This window comes from Prinia subflava, chromosome 3, assembly GCF_021018805.1.
Source record: "Prinia subflava isolate CZ2003 ecotype Zambia chromosome 3, Cam_Psub_1.2, whole genome shotgun sequence".
Taxonomy (NCBI): domain Eukaryota; kingdom Metazoa; phylum Chordata; class Aves; order Passeriformes; family Cisticolidae; genus Prinia; species Prinia subflava.
This window is the reverse complement of record NC_086249.1, coordinates 102,141,041-102,156,214: the sequence shown is the minus strand read 5'-3', so window position 1 is coordinate 102,156,214 and position 15,174 is coordinate 102,141,041. Positions and strand designations below refer to the sequence as shown.

General features: G+C 43.2%; 1 protein-coding gene across 6 annotated transcripts in view; it reads left to right on the top strand.

The window, feature by feature from the left end:
- The window catches only part of AGPAT3 (1-acylglycerol-3-phosphate O-acyltransferase 3), an 87,127-nt gene that overhangs the window by 50,543 nt on the left and 21,410 nt on the right, over window positions 1-15,174 (top strand). Inside the window, exon 1 of one of the 6 annotated variants that reach the window (XM_063393097.1) lies at window positions 2,033-2,054. The exons of the other annotated variants lie outside the window; for them this stretch is intronic. The gene's annotated coding sequence lies outside the window, so the exon portion shown is untranslated. Of the gene's footprint in view, window positions 1-2,032; window positions 2,055-15,174 lie in introns of those variants that run through there. 6 annotated transcript variants of the gene reach the window in all.

The following is a 15,174-nucleotide window of genomic DNA, read 5'->3' as shown; positions in this document are numbered from 1 at the left end:
TCTTTTTCCCCTACTGCCAAATCTGCCTTTTGTTTCAGCTTCTGGCCACCAAAGGAACATGGAATACTAACATGTATTGGGTGTGATTAATTGGTGTACTTTGTATTAGAAGTGAAGGTAATTTGACACAATTTACTTCATTCCTAGAGCTACCTTGTTGCTTGAGTGATGTGCCCAAATGCCTGAACTCTCTATGAACGCTTTGATTTTATTATTGCACCTTAAGAGCAAAATAATTCAGATCACAATGTTTAGGCTGCTGTTGTGTTTTGTGCTGCAATAGATTGATGTTTTTTGAGAAGGGAGACCTATGCTAGACTTACAGTTTTAATGAACTACATAATTTCACTGCCCCATGTAATTTTTTTTTTTTTTTTTGCTTATTGACTGTAATGGTGCTTTGCTCTCTCTGTTTGTAGTGTTTGAAGCAGTTCAGCACATGAAGTCTGTCTTCATTTGGATTTTATTAGCAATTCCCATAATGGTGCTTTTGGACTGAATGTATTATCTGTCATTTCAGCCACAATAACCTGGAGGTTCCTAATTTCCACATGCTGGGGGGTGATTCACAGAGAGTGGGGACAGGTTGTTCCCATGGGAAGCCCCTGGCTTTGGGAGTGGTTTGGTGCTCTGGGAAGTGCAGTGTAAACCCTAAACTGATGCAATGTGAGCACTGAGCCCTGTTCCTGTCACGTTAGGGCTGGGTTTGTGTTTTCTGTCATGTGTGGGTAACGTGCCCATAATCCAGCAGCCTGCGCTTGAAATATCACAGTGTTTGTGCAAAAGCCACTCTGTGCTCTGCTGCTTTATTTAGTTAGGCAGCTTAAAGTGAGGCACTGAGATGATAGGTGTCCTACATTGACTGAGCAGTTGTCTCTGAGATAAGTGCCTGGAGATTAAAGCAGGCGCTGCCTTCCTCGCACACCCGTAGCACCACACCATGCAGTTTGGGGAGCGTGGATTATTCATCTAAATCAGGAGTTTGAAGAGAAGTTGGAGCGTTGAGCAGCGTTCTCAGTGTGGATTTCAGGGGAGTTGTTTCTGTGCTGTGGCTGCTGCTTGTGGAAAATATGGAAACCTCAACTATCTAAAGGCTCGTTACCCAAGGAATTCTGTGACTGCCTAAACCATGAATTTATCTGGGCTAGCATAGCATTGCTGTGTCTTTAAATGTGATGAGCTGAAGAGGTTGAGCTTGGCGTCACATCTTTAGATGTGGTGAGCTGAAGAGGTTGAGCTTGGCAGATTTTTCAGCCTGCTTTGCTGTGGAAATAAAACTTTAGTGTTGTCTTGTTCAAATACATTGATCTCTCTCTTCAGTGATATGTTTTGAGCTCTTAGAGGAATTTCCAGACACACTTGGCTGGCTGGCAAGTGTCTGTGAGGGTGTCTCCAAAATAAATGGAATACTACAAGTTTCATGGTAGCAGCCAGGGAGAGGAGAAAGGGGATGCTAAGAGCCTGTTATGACAGAGTTGGATGTCCTTTGCTACCCATGTCTCTACATGGCTGTGAGCTCTGTCAACACTAAAATCCAAGTTCATAAGGAACCAGGCTTTTGGAAGTACATGCTAAATTCCTTTCTCTGGCAGGCAGCTCTCTAAGCTACTTAAGCTCTTCTCTGCAACCAGAGCAATTGTTATCCAGGAACTAAACAGAGATTCCTATATATGGGTCTTAGTTGGAGGTTAGATAGAACATGAGATATTACAGGCTGGAGGAGAGGCTAGAAGAGCAGCTGTGACACTGCACAGGCTGTTTTTTTCCTTTTGAATGCAAACCAAGTTGACCTGAGGGACTTGGCTGATCCTGCTCTGTGCAGTGGCTGCTCTGCCACAGACCTCTGGTCCTGAGAGGCAGCACTTTCATTCCACTGAGGATGTGCAGCAGCACAGCTCCCCAGGCACTCCCCATGGCTGATTTGGTTGCCCTTTGCAAACAAATGATGTCAGCCTGTGATGTGAGAGAGATGTGGTTTGGTACTTTGGAAGACACCAAGAGAGACTCAGCATTTCAGTGCTAGGAAAGAGATTAAGAGGAGCAAAACAAATGCTGTAAGTAAAACTTAAGCTTAGGTCTGCCTTAAAAAGGATGAATGTGTTTCAAATCACGTCTCAGATTTAGCTGGTAGGGTTAAAAATGAATCTGTGGCTGAGTTACCTGGTAGGATGTGTCTGTACTGCAGCTGGGATGTGATTAGTTTTAAAGGAGGGGTGAAATGCTTGTCAGAGTAGCCGTGACAATGAAAAGCTCATTGCTTTTTTTCCATGCAAAAAACACTTGGGAAGTGGAGTGAAAACTCAGGCAGTTAATTGGACTTAATTGTTACTGCTGCATGTGCAATGCCTGCCTTTCTGTACAGCCCATTGATGACATTTCAAGGAGAGAGGTCTCAGGATGGCTTCATATGGTCAAATGAGAGATCTCAGCATTCTTTTTTCTATGGAGATTGTAATTGTGAACATTTCATTATAAAAGAAACCCATAGAAATAGTTGGGTGGGTGTGATTTGAGTATGAGACAGCTTTCAGCCAAGCTTATTTCAGAAATAAATTGGTTTGCTCAGAGCTTTGTCCAGTTGGGTTTTAAGAATGTGCAAGGATGGTGTTTCCTCAGCCTCTTTGCACTCAACTTGTTGCAGTGCTGAACCACTGTTCCTGTGTTGTTAACACAACTGGCAGTAATTATGAATTTGTGTTATATTTAAAGAGAATATTATTAGTCTGTGTCCAAAAGTGAATGATGAGTCACTTTTTCCAGAGGTGGCTGCTTGGGACAGGCCATTTGAAAATGCGAACATCTAAAGTTTGGTAGGCTTTGAAACTGGAAGTAAACCTGGAAGAAGCCTGTGGGTTTTCTTTTTTTGGTGGCCCATTTTTGCCTGGAGAGACTCCAAGCACTGCAGGTGTCCATGGTTTGGCCTCATCTGTGTGAAATGCTGATTTCTCATCCTGCAGAAGGTGTGTGCCAGGGTAACAGATGCTGTCAGCAGCTGGAGTCACTCCCCTTCTCCTGTTTGTCCTATAGTTTGAAATATATATTAATCTGTAATTGTTTGAAGATGCTTTCCCTCAGATACCTGTCATCCATGTGTTTTTTTTGCTTTTACACAACCCAATTTATAAAAGCAGGAGGTGAAAGCAGAACTTTGACGTGTGTAGCAAAGATCATGAAGTGCTTGTAGGAGCTGTCATCCAGGATTGAGGAGACCAACTGGGTACATGGGAGCAGGTAGGATGGCAAAAATGAATACATTAACACAGAGGAGAGGGAGAAGCTTTGCAGAGAAAACTAACTAGAAATGAAGGTATGAAATGTCAGGAAAAAAAAGTTGTTCTTGAAATATAATAGCCTTGTTCAAAACTTCTTTAGCAGAAAACATGACTGGGGAAGTGGCTTGTAATGTCAGAAAAATTAATGGGTGCTTGAGTTCTTGTGAAATTACTGTAGAAATAAAACTTGCAAACCATGAAGATAGTGTTTTGTATCTTGAGTTCAGAAATAGCATCAAATGCACTTTGCTAAATAGACCATCTTTCCACTTGGTGCACGTATTGCCATGGTGAGGGGAGAATTAAAAACAAATCATTTGTTCTCGAGAGATCGATAATAGAAGCCACAATTCTGAAAATAGATGTTTACGTGGAGAAGGAGATGGAGCAAGGATATTTTAGGTTTATTGCCCTCCTGATACGTCTGGGAAGTTTTTGGATTTGCTGGTGATAGCTTTGCTCATCCAGTGGGAGCAGGTCTGGTGGAAGGAAGCTGTGAACAGGGCAAAGCTGCACCAGGGTGATTGTGTGTGGATGGAAGCAGCTTCATTCTGTGCTCAGGGGATTGGGAAACAAATAGCCCAGTTCAGAGGGGTTTTCTGGCAAATATTAAGCTCATCTTGTCTGACTAAATCCAAATGTGATAGTGGTTATGGTTATTAATATGATACCATGTCCCTGTGGCATGATAGTAGCCAGCATCAGATTGATGTCAGGACACCAGATTGTCATTTTACTCTGTGGATTCAGCAAGCAGGGCAAAAAATAAAGTCAGGAGGGTTTCTTCTGATGTATAAATAACTCCTGTAGTTGCATGTAGTGAGGGGAGGGAAGTAACATGCTAAATATTCTGGCATGGAGGTGGAGAGTGATGGATGGAAGACTTGTTCATGTTGTGGATTCAGGGGGAGCATGGTCTGCACTCCTCCTCAGTTTCTCAGCTCTTGAGCTGTGTTCATTTATCTTCCTCTTTCTCTCCTACCTGAGCAATTGTGAATCAGGTTTGGGCCCCTTGCTCCACAGGGCTGTGGGGAAGCTGCTGTTTTGCAGGAGGTTTGGCATTGATTGGATTTGATTTAATTTACTGTAGATATCAGAAGTGGCAGCCCCACGGGTCAGGTTTTCTGTGCAGCAGTTGTGAGGCTCCCTTTGGAAATTGTTCCTCCATCCAGAGGAGTGACACACCTGGAGCTGTGCACTCTGGCCTTTGGGGGAAACCATACAGTCATCTTGAAACAGGCAACATTTTCTAAAAGATGCCTTTCTGGATAATAATTAACTTCTTTAAAGCTATTATATTGACTTTGTGGTGTTACAAAGTTTATTGGGGCAACCTGGAAAAAAAATCCAGTATAATTTGCTGTGTCTAATTAATTTATTATGTTTCAGTTCATCTGGCTGCTCCATAGCTCTGCTCTGGGCTCTGCTGTCAGTGAAACTCTGTCTTCCACAAGGGTAGAGAAACTCTGAAATCTTTTGCAACTTGGGAGTTGTACAAAGCAGAGCAGGTGACTCAGGAAAGGGCATTTCAGCAAATCTACTGTCAAATTGAAAATCCCTGCATGGAAATACAGAAATGCTAAAGATAGAAATGCTAAAGTTTCTCCCTTGAATAGTTGTTTGCTTGTTTTGGTTTGTCTTTGTTAAGAAAGAAATTTTTTTTTACCTGATTAAACTTCAGAATTTCAGACCTAAAGAGAGGTTTAATTACCAGATGCAAGGCAGGTGTTAATCTCAAGATGGAAATTAGGAGTCAAGGGGATGACATACTATCTAAGCACATTACTTTTGAACTATTTATTAATATTTTCCCCACAGTGTTCAATTTATGCTTAAAAGGTGTCACTATCAGAGTCTAGACATAAATCTGACTAAATCCTATTTTATGGTGCCAGTTGTAATTGTGGTAGCTTCAGGTTTTTGTATTGATAAAAATACATTTTCACCTATGCAGTCAAACTATCCATCTTAATAACTTCAAAAAGAATGAAAGGCTTTGGAAAGAGACTGAATTACTGTGAAAATCCACTCTGGATAGTATTCTTTAAAGAGCAGCCACAGCCAGAATGTAAGAGAGAAAACAAGGCCTAAGTGCCAAGGAAAGTCTGGCTGCTTTAAAATTCAGAGACCTCATTTTCTCCCACCTGCTTTTTATTCAGAGATTTCAAGAGGCTCTGGTTTTTTGGGTTTTTTTTCAACTCCCAGTTGGGTTTTCAACTTTGAATGAACTAGTTGAAATGAAGAAAATACTCACTACACCTGCTAGCTCTATCAAAAAGCAGAAGTAATTAAGGCAAAAAGGCTTTCTTTGCAAGAGAAATGGAAAATGCTTACATTTGAGGGGAAAAATGTCAGTATCAGCATTTGCTCTGTGGAAAAGGCTGAAAATAATAGAGCTGCTCGATGCAGAATGTGATTTCCTGGTGGTTAAATCTTGACATGATTTCCAGTCAGGGGTGCAAAAGTCCTGAGTTCTTGAAAATAAAAACATGCCCATTTTTCAGCTATGTGAGAAGAACTTGCAGAGGTAACTTAGAGCTCCAGCTGTTTCTGTGAAATAAGATGTTTGTGAGTTTTGGACTTGGTCCTCTTTCATCATTTTAAGCAGATAGAGTTTGTTTTGCTTTTTTAGTGTCTGGAGTGTTGTGTTACTTTGTTTTTTAATCAAACAAAAATCCTGGGTTGTGTTTTTGACTCACAACATTGTACTTTATTGTTGGTTTTGGCCACCTTCATGTCAAGGGGAGGGCGAGGCTGTAGCTCCTCCTGGCCTGTCACAGCCATGGGAATTGTGTCAGCCCCCAGCCTGGTCAGGGTTTCACAATATTCAAGATGTTTGTGCAGAAATAACAGTGGAAATAACCTCCATGGGGAGCAAAAGTGGAGAAACTTTGTGAAAGAGAAATGTGTGTCACATTTTTAGCATTTGAGTAGTTAAGCTCAGGGCAGGAATCTGTTCCAGTTGAGAACTGGGAAGAATTGCTTCCTTTTTTTCTGTCCTTTTTGCAAGAGTATGTGTGAAATATTCATCTTCACTTCCTTACTACTCTGTATTGTCTAATCTATGTGCTGACTTAACAGGAAAAATTCAACTGGCAGCAATCACTTTTGTGGGGAGGGAAAAGATTTGATGCTCTTGCCACATTGCCTGTAAAAAAGAAACATTAGTCTTCTATCCAAATGGAAATTTTATCACAGATTTGTGGGGTTGCTGATGCAGTGTAGCACTTACAGAGGTGTTCAGAGTGCAGCAGGCTGGAATAAATAATGAGCTGATTTGAGAAGAGCATTGATTAAGGCCAGCCCAGCCTTGTGGCATTACTTTTCAATCATGAGATCCATGCTCTCTCCTGGTTTCCACTTCCCACCCTTTCTCTGATTACAATGCTGATTTTCTACAGATCATTTTTTACCAAATTCCAGCATAACCACTGGGTTAAAATGAAATTCCTTCAGGTCTACAATTCCTATCCTGGAAATTTTTTGGACCCCAGCATGTTTTTTGGATCTGTGTGTACATTGATATATAAACAAAGTGATTTTCAGATCCAGGGATTTCTGCCCTAGTAGGCTGAGGGGCATTCTCTGGTGTGTCAGTGCAGTGCTGCCTACTGAATCTGTAAGAGCTCCAGAGAACCCACACTGTGAGCACTAAATGTGGCTAAAATTGGTCATCCCCTCCATCCTGCTCCTTCCAGGGGGATGCAATGCTTGCTGCTCCCTCACCCACAGCTCCATCATCCTTAAAGCCTCATCAGTGATGTGCTGAACACAAACTGCTCAGTCCTGGCTTAGCTGCAGAGAGCATGAGCAAGTGGACAATCAACAGGTTCCTCTGGGGATGTGTTTTACATCTGCAACATCGTAAAGCTGTGTGTGGTCATTAGAAAAAGGATTTCCCATTCTTTGGGTGTAACTTTGGCAGTAGGAGCATGCAAAACTCTGTGGTTGTTGGAAATCTGTTGGCTTATTTTTCACGATGGGCATTCAAAACTGCATAAATGTCTTGTGGTGCTGGTGGTGATTTTGTTTGCTGCAGGGGCAGCATTAAATGGTGAGTGAGCTGCTGCTGGGCTGTGCAGGGAGCTCCAGCTGGCCCCTGCCTATCCCAGGTATCCCTCACTTGGTGTACAGGATTCAAGGGGTGCCCTGTGTTTGCCAAAGGTGCTGTGCTGGCCTCTCCAGCCGAGCTTTTCAGCTGGAATGCTGTGCACAGCTCTTGTGTCCCCAGCCTGAGGAGGAAGTGGGACTGCTGGGGCCAGAGGGGGTCACAAATTTCAGAGGAGGACTGGAGCACCTCCCCTGTGGGGACAGGAGGAGAGAGTTGGGGCTGTTGAGTCTGGAGAAAAGAAGGTTGTGTGGAGAGCTCAGAACAGCTTCCAGCATCTGAAGAGACCTGCACAGAAGCTGGAGAGGAGCTGGAGTGACAGAACACAGGGGAATGACTTCATACTGGAAGAGAGCAGGGTTAGATTAGATGACAGGAAGAAATTCTTCCCTGTGGGGGTGCTGAGGCCCTGGCACAGGGTGCCCAGAAAAGCTGTGGCTGCCCCATCCCTGGAGGTGTCCAAGGACTGGTTGGACAGGGCTTGAAGCAACCTGGGATAGTGGGAGGTGTCCCTGCCCATGGCCAGGGGTGGAATGAGATCATCTTCAATGTCCTTTCCAACCCAAACCATCCTGTGATCCTGTGATGTCCTTTCTTATTTATCACTGGTGAGTGAAGCTGTCTGGGGAAAGAAAGGGAGTGTTCAACAGCAGGAGCATCCCAGTGCTGCTTGGCAGATGCTGCATGTTGGGAAAGATGAAACAGGAAAAAAAAAGACAGGAAAGTCTTTTAAATATGATTGCTTGGCAAAAGAATCTGAGAATATGAAACCTGTAAGTGAAATAGAAATGAGAGCTAGTTTTGGTGTATAAGATTCCAAGCCAGTCAGTTACTGAACAACTGGAAAGACAATGGTTGAGTGGGCTGAAGGGAAGATCCCTGTGGATTGAACAATGTCCTTGGCAAACAGAAGGGATGCTTCTGCAAGCTGAAGAGTCCAAGGGTCAGGGAGACCCTGCCAGGTTGGCAGAGAAGAAAAAAAGGGGTCTAGGAAGCAGCTTTTAGGGTTTAAAATGTAACACAGTATGGTAATGCAGTGCTTCTAATAGGTTGTATGTAGATTCTACAGGATTTGTGTCTTTTACTGGTTGGATGTTGTAAATTAGCATATTCAGCACAGAAAAAGATATAATGTATTGTGACCAGAACTGAGGTGTCTCTCAAGCACGCTCTCAGTTGTGACTGGTGACTTGAAGCTGGCTCTTCTTACCCAGGACCCCAGATTGCTGTAATTTCATCTACAGCAGGTTTATTAAGAGCCCCTTGGGAGTCCTGCATCTCTCATCCAGGCTCTCACAACTGCACCCCAGCACTGCCCCTAATCTGCCCAGTTTTTACTCAGGCAGGACACCCTGCCATTGCACTCGGGGTGAGATTCCAGGGAGCTGTGACCAGCACTGGAAATATCTGCCTGTCCTTTAAGGAACCGCAGTGCACCGACCTGCTGGACCTGCTTTAGCATCCCAGGTTCTCCAAGAGCTTCTCCCAGCCTGCTTTTGCTCTCAAAGCAAGCTGGAAACTTGAGAGTTTTTCAGACTTTGACACACAAACTGGACACCAGGTGGGCAGGCAGTGCCTGCAAGGCTGTGCACAGTGCTGGAATGGGCTGAAGTCCACCGTGGCACAAAGCAGGGCTCTGGCACAGGCCTGGGAAGCTGTAAAAGAAAGAGGAGAGTGTGACACGAGGGAACCGAGGAGCTAGCAAGGATTAGCATCCTGCTTCCCCCTTGAGGGAATATTATCCAGAGTGCCAAAGTGGGGAGGGTAGCTGCCACCAAGCAAACAAAAAAGGCCAGGGAGAAGTTTAAAAGTTCCCAGGAGAAGGAACAAGACTGGCAGAAGGTGTTTGACAACCATTTCTGAGTGAGTCACGCTTAGCTGTCTGTCTGGAGCCAGGAGGAATTTGCAAAGCTGAATAATTGTTCCTATTTATTTCTTAAAATGTACAGAATATGACAGTGTTCCAGCTCGTGCGTTTCAGTGTAAATGTCTTGCAGTGGGCTGGTATTTTCCCCTGGTTTTAATCCTGTTTTGTCTTTCTTCTGCTGCCCCATCCTGCCATGTCTTGCTGTGCTGGTGGGAGCATGGATCCCCCTTGCCTCTGTGCCTTCCACTAAAGGTGAAACCGGGACTCATCTGTGTCTACCTGGTTTTGGTTTTCAAAATCAGGCTAGTGATGTGATTGTGTGCTTTGTGGAACAACATAAGTCACAGGGTGTTTATTTGTCCTCCTGATAGCAAGCAGGTAAAAGGAAACTTGAGCTCAAGTGCTTGCAGTTGGGTAAACCTTGGTGATCAGTAATATTCAAGTTTGGGACAAGGTTGGTTAAGGCTGAGTTCTACAAGAGCTCTCACAAGTATCTGGAAATATGCACATACTCACAAAACCCATCTGAACCTGTGAGAAATGAGGCAAACTTGCCAAATGCGCAATTATTATCTAATCTAAATGTAATACACAATTAAGGTTTTGTAATTATAGTTCCAGGAAAAATTAATTTTGCCTTGCTCATACTGAAACAAAAGCATGAGACTGCAGACTGAGGGATGACAAATGGGTGTAACCAGGGGAGAAGCAGCACACAGACACCTACAAGCAGTTGTAAGAGAAATACTCTAATAGAAGCTATTGTGAGTTTATTAAAACTTAATCACTTGCAGTGATTGTCTTCCCGAAATAAAACCCAGTTGGGTGCACAACCAAGTGTTGAAGTTGTGGGGTGCCTTCCCTGGAAAGCTCAATGCAGAACCCTGGGATGTCTTGTGAGGATGGGAGGCTGTTTTTTGGGAAAAGTGACATCAGCCTGGTGTGGTGAGACTCAGCCATGACTCTGAAGTTGGCTGAGCTGGCTTTACCCAGGGAGCTCATGACAGAATCTCTGTGGTTTCCCTGTTGTGAACAGAAAATCCCTATGAAAATACCATTATTTTCTCTGTCAATAAAGAGGTGCACGCAGTGAGAGAATTTCTCCAAAGAGTTCTGCTTCCTTGTGGGGGTTGTCTTGCAGCCAGCAGATTTCTAAGCAAGTCAGGGTTCATTTTGGTTATCCAAGCCATTTGTTCAAATAGAGACAATGTTAACTGAGGGTGTATGCTGAAGAGAAATTGAATTTGTGCACACTTGCTCTTTCTTTTTTGTGCCAAGTGTGATACAAGGAAATGGTTGAAATTAAATTTGGGGAACAGCCATTTTAATATTGCTGGTGTTTTCAGCTGTAATATTGTAGCAACAAAATATAATTTCATCCCTGGTGGTGGCATAAGCACAGTGCTCTTGGCAGCTGTTGAGGAGGCTCAGTCATGTCAGTACCATTGCATTTAGGGCAGGGAAGAGGGAAATCTGCCCCTCAAGTGCAGTGATGTGTAGTATTGAGAGCTGTTTGGGTTTTTTTCCCCTTCTGGTTGCACTGAGTTGCTTGAATGCTTTTCTTTGCTTTGTTATTATATTCTATAGTCTTCTCATTACAAAATCCAAGTTAAAAACCTGATTATCTTGGTATTTTTTCTTAGAGCAACCTGTATCTTGAAGATGAGAAGGAAATGTAAAAACTTCTCAGTGAGTCTAAATCTGTATGCCTGTGAAATGATCATGAATGCCAGAGATATGTGCACAGCTTTTTTCCTTTTTTTTTTTTTAACCTCAAAGTATTGGCATCTCATTAGGATGATGAGTCAAACCAAAGGCTTTTTATTTGATGGAAATTGTCTTATCAAAAATCTCTAGAGATACTGAGCCAAACCTATTGACATGAGTGGAAGTTTCTGTGGCTTGAATGCCTTTAGATCAAGCCCAAAGTAAGGAATATATTTCAGACAGTGGTGATAATCTTTCACTCTTAACCTTTTCTGGAATTGACTGTGGTGCTGTTTCAAGGCCAAGATGGACAACATTTCAAGGAATGAGTTTTCATCTGATTTCATGATGGTACCATTTTTTCTTTTTGAGATCTTATTCCTAGTTCTTTCAACTCAAAAACAAACATCTCTGTGACCTCAGTTTGGCTTAAGGTTCTTTTCCATACCCTTCAATTTTAAAAATTCATGACAAGCAGGATTTTTAATGAACTCTGAATCAGCCTTGCATCTCACTGAGGCATGTTCAGGGGAATTGAACATATATTGTGTGAGAAACTAAGAATCTTTCTGTCATGCTTAGGTTTAAAAGGCTGAGTCTGTAGTAGACAGTTTGTAATGCTGTGTGGGATGCAATTGAGTGGCTGTCTATTTTTACAGCTTATCTGGAGAATCCCTGGTACAGACTGTTCAAATGGGTACCAAAACTGTTGTTATACCTTATTTGCTTATTTGCTTATTCCCTCTGACTCACTGCTGTTGATCTAAGCTCTGTTTTCCAGCCTACTTAGACACCTGTGGTTGCCAGTGGTAGTTCTTAAATAAAAGATGCCTGAGTGGAGATTGCTTTTTGTGGTGCCATGGCAGAGCGGGCAGGAGTCTTGGGATGCTTTTTTAAAGTCTGGGGCAAAGCCCTGGGTGAATACTCTCTCCACTGGTTTTGTGTGGCTTCTGCATCACAAGGGTCAGGCTCCCAAATTCCTGATCCCAGAAATAGATGTGGTACAGTGCAGGAAGTAAAAGTCCAACAACCTGTTGTCTTCCTGAACATTTTCCTGTTATCAGGGTTGTTTGCTATGAATATGTCATTTTGCTTTTAAAAGATGGATAGCCACTGCACTTTTGTCTTTCAGCTTCAAGAGTATTGTGTATTCTGCAAAGAAAAATTATTTCTTAGTGCTAGCTGATTACTTCTAAGCATTGATCATAAGATGATCAGCATATTTTTCATGTGGAATGTCCCAGAAATGTCCAGGAAAATAACCTGCTACCCCTGTGGCAATGGGGTATTTCTGAGGGATTCTAAAATAATCAGATTGGGATCTGTACTTTTATTTATCTGACAGAGAAGTGTAGGCAGGGCCATTGGAAGTTTTTGTTCATATCTCTGCCCTGACTCTTGGGTAGCTGCTGAGTATTCTTGGGGTTTCTGATCTCAAAAGGAGAGGTGAGGGAACAGACACTTGGGCTGGTGATTTTCATGCTTTTGAAAGAGAAGTAGCCTGAGTTGGGTCATCAGAAAGGCTGGAAGGGCACCAAGTATACTGAGAAAAAGCCATTGTCTTGAGCTCCTGGTTTCTGCTGCTTTTATCAGTCCCTATACTCAGCAGCAGCTCATGTAACAGGTAGATCTCACTTTGAATAAAAAATAGCTTTTATTTTCCTTGTCTGTTTTTGATGAGCAGTGTTTGTAGAATTCTAAAGAATCATCAGAAAACTCTTGATGGGCAACAAAATGCCTTTTATGTACTGCTTCTGACCTGCAACATCATTAACTCTTCCTCTCAGGCAGGGTTTGCCAAGTTTATACAGACATCAAGGAGGCTTAGAAAGCTTCATCTGATTTTTTTTTTTAATTTAAAAATTTTTAAAATGTGGTGGTGAAAGGTAAAATTCAGTGATCTAAAAGTTTCACTAATTTTATTTCATTTCACACTATTTCATCAAAATAGCAAAGTAGGTAAAATACCAGATTTCAGGGTTGGGGGCAAGATGTTCAGGGCAAAAGATGTCTCTAGTTGGTTTCATGTGTGGAGGTAAATACAGCACAGCAGAGATGGCAAAGGTCTAGAGATGTAAATACTGCCTGCCACAGGTTTTGTTGTTGTCAAGCACATTAATTCTGACTGAGTTGGAATATTAGGATCAGTAGACCAGTTTCTAATTTCATGCTCATATTCATGCAAACATCATGAACTTCAGAGGGATTACACACACATGGCAGCAAGAAATTAATTAAAATCTGGAGTTCAAACTGAATAGACTGTCTTGTAGAATGATTAGTGGCTTAATTTTTAATTTTGAGTTCATAAGTAGCTGTGTGTCATGAAATTCTGTCATGTGCATGTTGAGCATTTGGGGATTTTCTAACCTGATTTCTTGATGAAATGGGGCTGATGCAGTCACACTTCTCTGTCATTCTGCCTTCTAATGGCTTTGAACTTGGTGGCACATTCCAGTGACACTTGGCAGAGGTAGAAGTAGGAAGTTTAATCATTAGGACTTCCACTAATGTAAAAACCTGGGTAAAGGAGAATGGTTATGTTCTGACTTCTGCTGAGAGGCATGTGGGGTTTGGAAACCAGAGGATCCATGTGGGGCTTCGAGACACAGCTCTGTCCTGAAGTCCAGGACAGACCCACTGGCCAAGGCTGAGGCCACCAGAGATGGGGCACCACCTCTGGGATGGTGTGCTGAAGAAAGAAGGTGGGAAAGAGCTCCACAGCAGCAATTGTAGCCAGAGAGAGGAGCGGGAGAAGCCCAGGAGATTCCAAGGTCAGTGCAGAAGGAGGGGCAGGAGGTGCTCCTGGCACTGGAGTGGAGGTTCCCCTGCAGACCCTGCCGAGGCAGCTGTGCCCCTGCAGCCCATGGAGATCCCTGGGGGTGCAGAGATCCATCTGCAGCCCCTGGAGGAGCCCACAGAGAGCCTGAAGAGGGCTGTGACCCTGTGGGAAGCCCGGGCTGGAGCAGGTTTGCTGGCAGGACTTGTGACCCTGCAAGGGCCCCACAGGAGCAGCCTGTTTCTGAAGGATTTCACCCCATGGACAGGAACCAGGCTGGAGCAGCTGGTGAAGAACTCACCTTGGAGGTGTCCATGGAGGAGTGTCTCTTGTGGGAAGGACTCCACTCTGGAGCAGGGGAAGTGTGTGAGAAGTTCCCTCACTGAGGAAGAAGAAGCAGAGATGATAAGGGACTGACCACGGCCCCATTCCCTGTCCCCATGCACTGCTGGGTGGGAGGAAATACAGAAAATCAGGAAGTTGAGCCCAATAAAAAAGGGAGGGGTTGGGAGAAAGTGTTTTAAGATCATTTCTCATTTCCACACCTTGCTTTGATTGGCAAGAAATTGAGCTGATTTCCCCACATTGTGTCTGTTCTGCCCATACAGAAATTGGTGAGTGATTTCTCCCTGTCCTTACCTCCACCCACAAGCTTTTGTGGTGTTTTCTCTGCCAGCCAGGGTCAGCCCACCACACCAAGACAATTTGTCTCCTTGCCCTTTTCTTGAGAGGCATAGAAATAAGGGAGAGAGCCCTGAAGGTTGTAAAAATATTTAAGAACTTTTTCATCAGAGCAGATAAAAGATCAAGACCAGGCTGGATGGGGCTCTGAGCAACCTGGTCTAGTGGGAGGTGTCCCTGCCCATGGTGTGGGGTTGGAAGTAGGTGATATTTAATGCTTCTTCCAACCCAAACCATTCTCTGATTCTGTGAAAGCAGGGAGAGTACTAAAATTCCCCACAGTTCTCAGTGTGGCTGTACAGGAAGAAATTAAGGTTTTGTGGTGAAAGGTCAATGCTGGGAAGTTACAGTGTTTTAGGAAAACAAGGGCAAAAATAAGATTTTGCCAGCAGGTCTGTAAAAATGCAGATGATATGGGTAGGTTAAAAAAAAAAAAGAAAAAAATGATAGTGCTGAGACTTGCTGTCTTAGACTGGGGCAGATGTTTACTTCCTAGATACTTCACTAAACTGATTTAATACATATGTCAAATGCAGAAGTGATGCTTTTCCTCATTTCAGCAAATACTGATTTCCTCATCCTCCCCAAACCCTCACCATGGGATACAACAAAACAGCTCCTGACCTTTTGCCTGTTGCCCTGTCCCTAAATTGCCTGGCTGTCCTACATGGGCAGGGATGCAGAAAACGAAAGAATTCCTGGATTAAGGTTAACTTCTAATTATCTTAAAAGTCAAATACAGCAAAGTTAGTGATTGTCA